Source organism: Enhydra lutris, unplaced genomic scaffold, assembly GCF_002288905.1.
Source record: "Enhydra lutris kenyoni isolate GAN:26980312 unplaced genomic scaffold, ASM228890v2 scaffoldscaffold6, whole genome shotgun sequence".
Taxonomy (NCBI): domain Eukaryota; kingdom Metazoa; phylum Chordata; class Mammalia; order Carnivora; family Mustelidae; genus Enhydra; species Enhydra lutris.
Genome location: NW_019154090.1, coordinates 22,257,266 through 22,269,417, shown reverse-complemented (window position 1 = coordinate 22,269,417; position 12,152 = coordinate 22,257,266). Strand labels below are relative to the sequence as shown.

The 12,152-nt window shown below is 46.0% G+C and overlaps 1 long non-coding RNA gene across 2 annotated transcripts in view; it reads right to left on the bottom strand.

The window, feature by feature from the left end:
- The window catches only part of LOC111141364, a 79,635-nt gene extending 67,557 nt beyond the window's left edge, over positions 1–12,078 (bottom strand). For both annotated transcript variants that reach the window (XR_002640196.1, XR_002640195.1), the window contains exons 1-2: positions 11,836–12,078; positions 10,227–10,332 (exon numbers count right to left, since the gene is read on the bottom strand). This is a non-coding gene — a long non-coding RNA (uncharacterized LOC111141364). The remainder of the gene's footprint in view (positions 1–10,226; positions 10,333–11,835) is intronic.
- Positions 12,079–12,152: the final 74 nt, after the last annotated feature.

Sequence of the window (12,152 nt, the reverse complement as noted above, 5' to 3'; positions counted from 1 at the left end):
TTCTCTTTCTTAGAGTTTTATGTGAAGAGATCACACAATAGTCACACTTTTGTATCCGGCTTCTCTCACTTGGCGTATTTTTGAGATTCACTCACGTGACTGCACGTATCTGCAGATCTCTTTTGTTGGTCAGTAGTATTCCATCACACGAGTATAACACAGTTTCCTTTCCTTTCCCCAGCTAATGCCTATCCTTGCCCTCACGGTTTCCCAAGCATTAGGCAGGGCATAGGATAAGCATTTTACAATTTATCTCTCAGGATAGACTTGTAAGGAGATAGTGCTATTACTCCCATTTCCCACATGGGAAGCTGGGCTCCAGGAGGGTAAGGGAATGACCCAAGGTACACCCAAGCAAGGGTCCATCAGGGCCAGGGTACATCCTGGGCCAGGGCTTAAGGACTAGCTCCACCACTTGGTACAGACTCTCCTTGGGCCTCGGTGTGATGATTCACTCAGCATCACAGATCTCTTAGACTCTTCTAGAAAGTCCTGGCTTCAAATATTCTGCTCCTCCAAATAATCATAATGTCCAGGAAATGCCAACATTTCACCCAATCACAGGAGCAAGTCAGGACAGTAAAACCAGCATGCAGAGCTAGGTGGAAGCTCTTGTACCTGACTGCTGGCCCCACACAACTCTTAGTTAGTCTGGACACAAGTATACAAAGTAGACCAAAGTAGACAGCACCCGACCCTGGAGAAGCCAAAGAAACAAAGACAACAAAAGCAGCCATTAAATAAACGGCTCTACAGACGGCAGAGGGAAAGATCTGGTTTTGCTTCAGAGAAGAAACGGGTGAGGGGAGAGGGAAGCAGGCCCTCAAAACGGAGGGAAGGGGAGACCAGAGCCCGGAGCAGGTGAGGGAAGGCTGGGTACTGCTGGGCCATAACAAATCCTCCAGTAGCCGGAGTCCTCTGTGTTTTCATAAACCACACCTTCCCTCTCACCCTCTAACTGTAAATGGCTTACTGGACATGTATTAGTAAGGCTTGGTGAGGGGTGGGAAGGCTGAAGGGAGAAACACTGAGAGAGGTGGCAGGGAAAGTGACTGACATGTGTAGACTCTACAGGACCAGGGCATGCTTGTAGGCAAGCAGGCTCCAGGGCCTAAGATGGTGGCGAATGAGAACATCTAGCAAACTGCAGCGTCTTGGGAAGGGCTGGGGGGACTTCCCTGGAGTACAGAACAGAATTCCAGCTGGTCTTATCAAGACCCAGGGTCAGAAGATCTGGCTGGCAGAGCACACCTGAGTGAGTCTGGAACCACTGAGAATACAGGAGCTGCAGGACCACCTGAGGACACACCTGGAGAGGTGGGGCAGTTTGTGTGAGGTGAAGTATATGGACTTAGGAGTCAGACTGTCTGGGTTTAAAATACTAGAGATAAAGAGAAACACTCTATAGTGGCAAAAGGGTCAATCCATCTGAAAGATATTAAACACTTTAAACATATCTGTACCTGACAACAGATGGCCAAAATACAAAGGCAAAAACGGACAGAAATGAAAGGAAAAATAGACAATTTAACAGTCCACACTGCTCTTGTTTGTCTCCCAAAGCTCATTTCTGTCTCAGGGTCTCTGCTCTTGTACGTCCTCTGTCCGCAACAGCCCTCTAAAGATCCTCGCACAGCTGGAGTTTCCAGGTCATTCAAGATTCCAGTCAGTGCCACCTCCTGAGATGGCGTTCCTCTTACCAGCTTATCCATAGTAGCTTAACCTCTCACTCCCTATGCCAGTACTCTGATTTCTTTTTCTTCTGAGTACTTATCTCGGACATTAGGAGCTTGCTGCCTGCCTGCCTCCATTAGAATGCAATCGCCATGAGGCAAGGGCTTTGCCTAATATACTGTTTTCTACGTCCAGTGCCTCGATCAGGGCCTGGCACACAGCATGTGCTCAGAAGATATCTGCTGAAGTGGAAAAGAAAGTTCATTAATAGGACACACAGACAAATAGACAAATGGGACTTCGTATTTGGTACAGGAATAAAGGTAACACCTCAAACCGAAGGGAGAAAGGCAGACTAGTTGACAGAGGTCCTAGTGTTGGGGGGGGGGGGGTTAAGTTGAAACAGATTTATCACATGTATAAAACTTGTGATACACTTCCTTCTTCAAACTCCACTTTCAAAATGCAAAAACCCACAAGAAAAAGGAGAATGGAAGAGAGGACCACAATGACATTTTGGAGACTGGAAAATAAATGGACAAGTATCATCAGACAGCAACACCAAGCAGGCAATATGAAAAAATGACAGTCTAGCCTGATTTACATTAAAGAATCCTTAAAAGGCTCAGAAATTAGTGGTAGGAAGATTAGTAAAAGAGGGTTTAAAAAGCAGCTTACAGGGGTGCCTGGGTGGCTCTGTGGGTTAGAGCCTCTGCCTTCGGCTCGGGTCATGATCCCAGGGTTCTGGGATCGCCACATTGGCTCTCTGCTCAGCAGGGAACTTGCTTCCCCCTCTCTCTCTCTCTGTCTGCCTCTCTGCCTGCTTGTGATCTCGGTCAAATAAATAAATAAAATCTTTTTTTTTTTTAAGATTTTTTATTTATTTGACACAGAGAGAGAGATCACAAGTAGGCAGAGAGGCAGGCAGAGAGAGAGAGAGGGGGAAGCAGGCTCCCTGCTGAGCAGAGAGCCTGATGTGGGGCTCCATCCCAGGACCCCGAGATCATGACCTGAGCCGAAGGCAGAGGCTTTAACCCACTGAGCCACCCAGGCACCCCCTAAATAAAATCTTTTTTAAAAATAAATAAATAAAAAGCAGCTCACAAACTCCAATGAGCAGACTCTTAGATCCCCTCCCTCCATTACCCACCCTCTCCCCTCACGGGGGACAGACCCTGGCAGATCAGAAACATATTTTTAGGAGAAAGTAGAACAAGGTCCCTGGATAGGTGGACATGGGGCACAGGAGACAGAGACAGTGCCAGCAACAGAGGGTTTATACAAAAGTCCACACATATTAACCATTGAGGATGTCCAGAACCTTGGCCCTCTTGCTCCACTCAGCTCTTGGAACACCGCCAGAGAGGCACAGTGCTCACAGTACTAAATGGGGAGACTGGCCCCTGGGCTTTCATGCCCCCACTCAACTCCAAGAACTCTCAGCAAAATGGGAAAATTGGATCCCTGTGAGGGCCTTTCATTAAGAAACTCTAGGCCACTAAGGAAGAGAGGAGATTCTAGAATTTTCTAGAGAAGTAAAAGTAGGTCATACACACAGAATCAGTATTCAGAATGACTCGGGACTTCCCAACTGCAATACTGAAAGCTGAGAGACAACAGAGTAATGCCTTAAAAATCTGATGAAACTTCTGGGTATATACCCAAAATAATTTAAAATAGGGACTCAAACAGATATTTGTACACCATGTTCACAAGAGCCAAAAGGTGGAAAGAACCCAAGCATCTGCTGATGGATGAATAGATAAACAAAATGTGGTCTATCCATACAAGAGGGTAAGAGGTAATTCCCAAAAAGAACAAGGAAACTCTTCAAGTACAAAGAGAAAGGACTCCTGAAAAAGAAGTGCACAAAGTATCATTCATTTAATGACCTCTTTTAAAAGTTCTATTTCAGTGTCAAAATCAGGGTGAAGTGCAAGAAATTTCATTTTTCCAAAAGGCCAGAGGGGACAAATTATACCCAGATCTTCTGAAGGGATCAGGCTTTATCCTTGCCAAAATATTCAACCTGAGGGTTGAAGGCAGATTCGTATTTTGTGTGACCTGAAACTTACATAATTGGGGAGGAGCTAAGAATGTAAAATGTACAAAAATTGCAACGAATGTGAATATTTCTTCAAAAATGAGAAAAAAAATTATAGCAAATTACGTCTTTAAAAATAGATATCTCGAACATCACAAAATCCAGAAAAACAACATTTTCTTTTTAACTGCCTGCAACACTTCTGTAAGCCTTTTTTTCCTACTTTTAGGGCCATATTTTCTGATGGTTTTTCATATGAGAAGGATTTTGTAATATCCGTCTATAGAGAGAAGATAAGGATGACTCAGTCTTCTAACACGTACATTTATAACAGTACACGTTGCATTATCGAGTAGCCTCTTGGCAGAAGAAAACTTCCACTTTTAATAAGTGTTGGTAAGAACTGAGTCCTTTGCTTCTATTTTTACAGTCTTTATGATCAAAAGACTCTTGCATAGATCAGCTTCTGACTCCAGATGTTTCAAACCTTGTTTATCTTCCTTAACGCACCTCTGGCACAGGTGCTGTAGGACACCTGACCATGGTGATATTACCTCTGTTCCTGCACCTTCTCCTACACCAAGACACACTCAAATCACTAGTGGAAGTGACCAAAAACCACATAAATAAATAAAACCAAACTGAATGTATTCTAACCCAACCATTAGCCAGATCCAAAAAATGTCCAGGACCAACATGAGGTCACTTAACAAGAGAATAGTGAGGAGGGAAGCCATGTTATAATGAAAAAAAAAAATTTTTTTTTAAGATTTTTATTTACTGGGCGCCTGGGTGGCTCAGTGGGTTAAAGCCTCTGCCTTCGGCTCAGGTCATGGTCCCAGAGTCCTGGGATCGAGGCCCGCATCAGGCTCTCTGCTCAGTGGGGAGCCTGCTTCCTCCTCTCTCTCTGACTGCCTTTCTGCCTACTTGTGATCTATCTCTCTGTCAAATAAATAAATAAATAAAAATCTTTAAAAAAAAAAAAAAGATTTTTATTTACTTATTTGAGGGAGAGAGAGTGAGCGAGTGAGAGAGAGAGAACAAGCTGAGGACGGGGAGCAGAAGGAAAGGGAGAAGCAGACTCTCCCATGCTTAGCAGGGAACCCCATGTGAGGCTTGACCCTGGGACCAGGATCATGACCTAAGCTGAAGGCAGACACTTAAACGAATGAGTCACCCAGGTGTTCCTACAATGAAAATTTCTTAATTTTGTACATTTCATAGAAACATATGACCTCTTACAGGGCCTTGGAAGAGAGAAGAATGAGGGTCCTTAAAGCAAAAAGTCATTAGTTTCACGGAGAGAATCTGTCTCATCACAGAAATTCAAAGGCTTTCCTTCCCTGGCGGAAATCTGTCTTTTCATCCACCAAAGTAGTAGTCTCAAGATACTCCCTCCATGAGACACACCAGGAAACACAGCTTTAAGAACTCACTGGCTTGGAAAAGGTGACATCACACATCCAAAAATATGTGAAAGATGGTAAGAAATGGTATGCCATTCAGAAAAAAAAAGTTATTGGGACGCTTAGCCTCACACTGTAAACCAAAATCAAGTCCAGATGTAGTAAAGAGTTAAATGTTAAAAATTAGGCCTTATAGGAACAAAATCAAAAAGTGTAAGTAAATATCCTTTGATTGCTTGTATTCTTTCCTAACCCAAAAGCAAGCTATTTGGGCAATGGCACAAGACTGATATTTGACCAAGTGAAAAGTTTAAACATAAACAAAATAGGAGCCTGGCCAGCTCTGTTGGAAGAGTGTGCGACTCTTGATCTGGGGGTGGTGAGTTTGAGCCTCGCATGGGCGAAATAAGTCAGTCAGAGAAAGACAAGTATCATATGATTTCATTCATATGTGGAATTTAAGAAACAAAACAGAGGGGCGCCTGGGTGGCTCAGTCGTTAAGCGTCTGTCTTTGGCTCGGGTCATGATCCCAGGATCCTGGGATCGAGCCCCACATCGGGCTCCCTGCTTAGCGAGAAGCCTGCTTCTTCCTCTCTCACTCCCTCTGCTTGTGTTCCTGCTCTCTCTCTCCCTCTCTCTCTCTCTGTGTCAAATAAATAAATAAAATCTTTTAATTAAAAAAAAAAAGGAAAAAGAAACAAAACAGAGGATCATGGGGAAGGGAGAGAAAAATATAAAATAAAATCAGAGAGGGAGACAAATCATAAGAGACTCTTAACTATAGGAAACAAACTGAGGGTTACTGGAGGGAAGGGGGAGGTAGAAGATGGGGAGTGATGGGCATTAAGGAGGGCACATCACATAATGAACACTGGGTATTATATGCAACTGATAGATTACTGAACTCTATCTCTGAAACTAATCATACACTCTATTTAATTAATTGAATTTAAATAAAATAAAACTTTAAAAATAAAAATGAATAAAAATAATAAACAAAAATAGCCCAGCTTAGAAAAAAAGTAAGGCGAACAATAATCTTGAGGGAAAAAACCTACCTGCAATAAATATAATAAACAAGGGTTAGGCATCCTTCATACTGAAAAGTGCTTACAAGTCAGAAAGAAACTCAAGATTTCAAAAGATATGCAGATAATTCACAGGTGACAAATGCCCAATAGTTACAAAACGTTAAGATATTCAACTTCACCAATAGTTTAAAAAAAAAAAAAATGCAGATTAAAAGAACCAAAGGCTACTCTTCAGCCATCAAAGAAGATTTCCACAAAATTGCTAAGTCTTCCTGCGACTGAGCACGAGGGTAAGCAAGCACTCAAACACTGCAAACACTGCCATGGAGAGTGCTTTGGGTTTATGCCCTAAAAATATCCATTCTTGCTCTTTGTCCCAGTAATTCCACTTCAGAGAATCTATTTCAGGAAATTCTCAAAATTGCAAAGATATTTACATAGGAAATGTTAATTGCAGCCCTGCTGAAATCGGGGGTTGGGGGGACGTAAATTAGAGGGAGGAGAGAAAACACCTCTCAGGATGTGTGTATGTATTTGCACGTGGAGAAAGGTGAGAAAGGCTACATACCTCTTAGCACTGCCAGTACTAGAAGGTGGGAATGGGTGGGGTGGGGGGAGGTAACTCATTTTGTCCCTATACGCTTCCTGCATTGATTAACTTGCCCTAATTAACACAGTACATTGCTTTTGGAATTAAAAAACATACCCCAGGGGCGCCTGGGTGGCTCAGTTGGTTAAGCATCCAACTCTTGGTTTCAGTTCAAATCATGATCTCCAGATGGTGAGACCAAACCCTTCATGGAGCCCCTCATCGGGCTCTGCACTCAGTGGGGAGTCTGCTTGAGATTCTCTCTCCCTCTGCTTCTCTCTGCCACCCCTGCACTCACGCTAGCTCGCTTGCACTCTCTCTCAAATAAATCAATCTTAAAAAAAAAAAAAAAAAAAACTCCAGGAGAAGGAAATAGCCACATATAAAAAAGATAAAACTATGCCAAATGGATCTGATCCCCATCTACCCTATCACACAGACCCTCATAAAAGAAATGAGGAAAAATACAGTTAGTAAGTCTCCCAAGCCCCACAATAGCCAACTCTGCCTGGCTGACTTCTGTAGCCATGATTGGAGGTGCCATACCCAGTGGCTCACAGGTAGAGGAGCAGACTACCAGAAAATCAAAAGTGATTTTCTTAATCCCCAATTTAAAAACACAACACTCGGGGCGCCTGGGTGGCTCAGTGGGTTAAAGCCTCTGCCTTTAGCTCAGGTCATGATCTCAGGGTCCTGGGATCAAGCCCCACATCGGGCTCTCTGCTCAGCAGGGAGCCTGCTTCCTCCTCTCTCTGCCTGCCTCTCTGCCTGCTTGTGATCTGTATCTGTCAAATAAATAAATAAAATCTTAAAAAAAAAAAAAAAAAAACACAACACTCACTACTTAATCTTTGTCTAGAAGCCAGAGGGCATCAAGGCAAGAGACTGTGGTGTCTCTACACGTGTGTGGTGTCCCTACACGCAGATCACTGCCACATCCCTTCTACACGTGTGTGGTGTCCCTACACGCAGATCACTGCCACATCCCTACCACACCAACACCCCTGAGTTAAAATGCTACAACCTGGACCCATATGAAATACCCCTTTGTTTGCACAGGAAGAAAATCAGATAATGATGCATGGCCAGAATAAAGATTAGCCTGGCCTGTTAGGAAAGTCATACAGACATACACAACTTTCAGATAATAGTCCATAGCACTTAAACCAGCAAAGATAAAAATTTTAAAAAGCTGTGGGCAAACAAGCATTTATATATATAAATGCTTGTTTATATATATGCTTGTTTATATATACAATATACATGTAGATATGTGTATATATTTATAATATGACTCCCCACTTACATATATACATATACATATATATAAAGTAGTGTGTGTGTGTGTGTGTGTGTGTGTGTGTGTGTGTGTGTGTGTATATGTCAGTCGGTATGGCATCTGCCTTTGGCTCAGGTCATAAGCAGCCCCACATCAAGGCCCACATCAGGCTCCCTGCTTAGCAGGGAGTCTGCTTTTCCTCTGTGTCATTTGTGCGAGACCTTTATCTCTCTCTCTCTCAAATAAATCTTTCTCTCAAATAAATAGATCTTTCTTTCTCTCTCTCTCAAATAAATGTAACTGACTGAGCCACCCAGGCACCCTGGCTTAAATGATTCTGAAAGCAGTATATATACACACACACACATATGTAAGTGCTTGTTTGCCTACAGCTTTCCAACAGGCCCTAAAAGAAATCATTTAGGGGCACCTGGGTGGCTCAGATCGTGATCCCAGGATTCTGGGATGGGCCCTCCATCAGGCTCCCTGCTCAGCAGGGCGTCTGTTTCTCCCTCAGCTGCCCTTGGCCCTCACCAAATCCGGATGTTTCCAGAGATGAAAAAAGGAAGGCTCAAAGTGTTTGTATAAGGGTGCCGGGGTGGCTCAGACAGTTAAGTGGCTGCCTTCAGCTCAGGTCATGATCCCAGTGTAGTGGGATCAAGTCCCACATCAGGCTCCCTTCTCAGTGGGGAGCCTGCTTCTCCCTCTACTCCCGGCTGATGCTCTCTGTCACTATCTCTGTCTCTCAAATAAATAAAATCTTTTAAAAGGGTGGGGGGGGCACCTGAGTGGCTCAATTGGTTAAGCTTCTGCCTTTGGCGGGTTGTGATCTCAGGGTTCTGGGATCCAGTCCTCCAACAGGCTCCTTGCTCAGCGGGAGCCTGCTTCTCTCTCTCTGCCTGCCAGCTCCCCCTCCTTGTGCCCTCTCTCTATGACAAAGAAATTAAAAATCTTTTTAAAAACGGGGGGGGGGGGGGGTGGTTGGATGATTTGCCTACACCACCTGGCTAGTAGCTCCAAACGCCAAACCCCATACCCCTTCCATCAGCTGGCACTGTTGCCCAAAACATCCCTAATAGCCCAGGCAGTGAGTTCCCCAGCTTCAAGCACACAGCCTGTCAAACACTAAGCACTCAAAAATTCGACGAGTGGGTATCTCAAACTAGGAGAAAGCTAAGCAAATTGTGAATGATCAACAGAATACGACAAATCTTTTCAAAAGGAAGATGTTGATAAGCTGAAATCCACATTAGATGATAATGCTGAACCTCACAGAAGGGAACCACAAACCTCCTCACCCTCAGAGACAGGTCTCCATCAATTTGGCCTCAATTACCCAGAGCTGCCTCGCCTGACCACCCTGCAGCCAATCACTTCCCATCTCTCCTCAGCAGGTCCAGGAACCTGCAAGGCTCCCTACTGCCCACAAGGCAAAATCCAAATTCCGTACCCTGGCCTTCAAGGCCCTACCAGCTGACTGATTCCACGGTTTCCTGAATTACTCACTGACCCTGGACTTTTCTGGACTCTTCCCCTCCACCCCACAGAACCCCATTTCCTTTATGTTGCCAAATCTAGCCTTGGCTCCAACTGGCTCCAGGTAAATATTGGTCCCTTACCCTACTTCCATCAAACCCCGGTAAAAAAGGCAGTGGCTTTTCTTTTTTTTCTTTAATGAAAGTGGATTTACATGACATTTATTTTTACCTACGTGGTAACCAAATTCACCAGGAACAGGCACAATGGGGAGCCCCATCAGTAGCAGCCTTTTATTTGGGTTTTCCAGTACAAAAGCAGGAGTTGCCTTATGCAACCTATTCAGTCCCTTTTCTGGCCTGAGGGGCCTTGTTTCTGGGCCTTTTCCTAAAATGGCCTACAGGAAGCAATCAGGTGAGTCTAGGGGCTGACACCATACCTATCGGTCCTTCCCATCCAGGCCCCACCCCAGATCTGTCCCAGGAGTCAGGACCCCAGCTTATCAGGCAAGTCCCTTCCCTCACGGACCCAGTTTTTTTCATATGTGAAAAGTGGAGGTGAATAGCAAACCTGGAGAGAAAAAGGCTGTAAGAATAACTTCCCAGTTATTAAAGGTTTTCCCATAAAGGTACCAAGGATATCCAAAACTCTTTTCTGCTAGGACACTGCAAATTGTCACAACGCATACACCTTGGCTCTCTCCCAGGTTAGTGTGCACAGACTTACCCCATTACAATATCCTGCTGTACAGAGGTCCCAGAGGTGCTGTAAGAAGTCAGCTCCTGGCCAGGGGTATGTAGCAGTCTGCAATCTTCCACCAGAAGGAACAGTGCTGCAAAGAACAATCTTGTATAAGTATTTATCATTGTTCTGCAATTATTTCTCATGATAGATTCCTGGAAGTGGGCTTATTGGCTTGAGAGAATGCGTGCATTTTACATTCTGATACTTACTAGTTGAAAAACTTTATGGGGTAATTCTCAGAGTCCACTAGTATTTAGGCTTTACCTGGGGAAATCCGCTTACAAAGAGCAATCCTGACACACTCCCAGCCTCCTTTTACATCCAGCCCTTCCCCTCCCCCTCCAGGAAGTCTGAGGAGGGGCTCCTGAAGCTGCTTTGTTATCCAGATCCCAGGTGGCCCAGCTATGGGAGGAAGTGCTAGTGCCTTCTATTTGCCCCAGAGCACCCCACCTAGCACAAACCTTGGGAAATCCTGGCGTGGGGGGGGGGTAACAGAACTTGCAGGGAGGTCTCTGGGCCACAGCCCAGGTCCCTAGTGACTTCCCCCAAATAGCAAAGTCTGTCTCTCATGCACTGGACCACAATGCCTGGCATTGAGTGTTGGGGACAGTCATAGCTCCAGGCTCACCTGGATGCACCCCTTTCCCCTTCCAGACCCCTCCCTCCTGAAGGTCCCTGCCCCACATACATCTTTGAGCCTAGTGACCAGGACCCATAGTTTTACCTTTACCTAAGATTCCCCAAGCCTCTCTTCTCTAAGACAGGAGCACCACTTTCCCCAAGAAATCATTTGGGGCCTCCACACTGGGCCTCAGTCTCCGTATCTGTGACATGGTGGGTAGTGGCACTGGCATTCTGGGTGCTGCTGTAGTGTGGAGGAGGGTAGTGTGGCTAACTAGGTTCTGGGCTGTTGCAGGGAAATCTGGCTTCAATTGGGAGCCCAGGTGCACCTGCACGATCATTTAATCAAGCATTCTGATAGGCTTAAGGCCTGTTTGGAAAGAACTCAATTTTTATTTTCCGATTTCTCCACTGCCTAAGGGCCATTAGGGCCAAAAGCCATTTCAAGGCTGCTCAAGGGTCCTAGATATCTAGGACCAGATGAGGAACCAGAGGCCCAGAAAAGGCCTTGCCGGGCTTTAGGCTCTGTGCTGCTGCGCTCTGAGGAACACAAGTTCTGGTGGGAAAGCGGGGCGGGGTTGGCCACCAGGTGTTTCACACTGCGGTACGGAGCCAAGCGCAGGGACGAGAGTCCTGGCACGGATGGAGAAGACACATCCTGGAGCTGGGTGTGGTGAGGTAAGCCCAGAAAAGACACACGGGCGAGGGGCGCTGGGCGCGTCTGGTCAGGTGGTCGGCCTCGGTGGGGTAAGGCCTGGGCTCCGCCGGCGGACCCACCTGGGCCCAACGACACTGGCTGACTGTGTGAGCAGAAGCCAAATCCAGAGCCTCTGCAGCTCGTGGGGAAGCCCGGAGCCGGTAGGTAACGGCACCAGCCCTAGAAGCCAAGGACTGCAACACAGGATGGTACACGCCAGGGGCCCCGCTCCGCATTGCTGTGTGAGAAACACTCCTCAAGCGCCGTTTTTACCTCAGGCCGCCACTTGTGTCTAGACCCAGGAGCTGCGTGCTTTGGGGCTGTGTCCGAGGCAGCCTTCTACCCGACTCTAGCGGCCGCTGAGGCGTCGCGTGCAGAGCCCGGTCCTCACCAGCTGGGGTAAACGCCCCCCGGCTCACTGGGCCTCAGTTTCCTCCCGGTGCGATGGGAGCCATCACACCGCCGGCGGGAGACGTGCTGGAGGCAGCGGTCTCACGAATGTTAGGCTTTGCATTACTTCTCCCCTCGGCAAACGGCCCCCACTCCCAGCCTGAAGCACACAGTAGGCGCTGCGGAAACGCTCCCAAAGA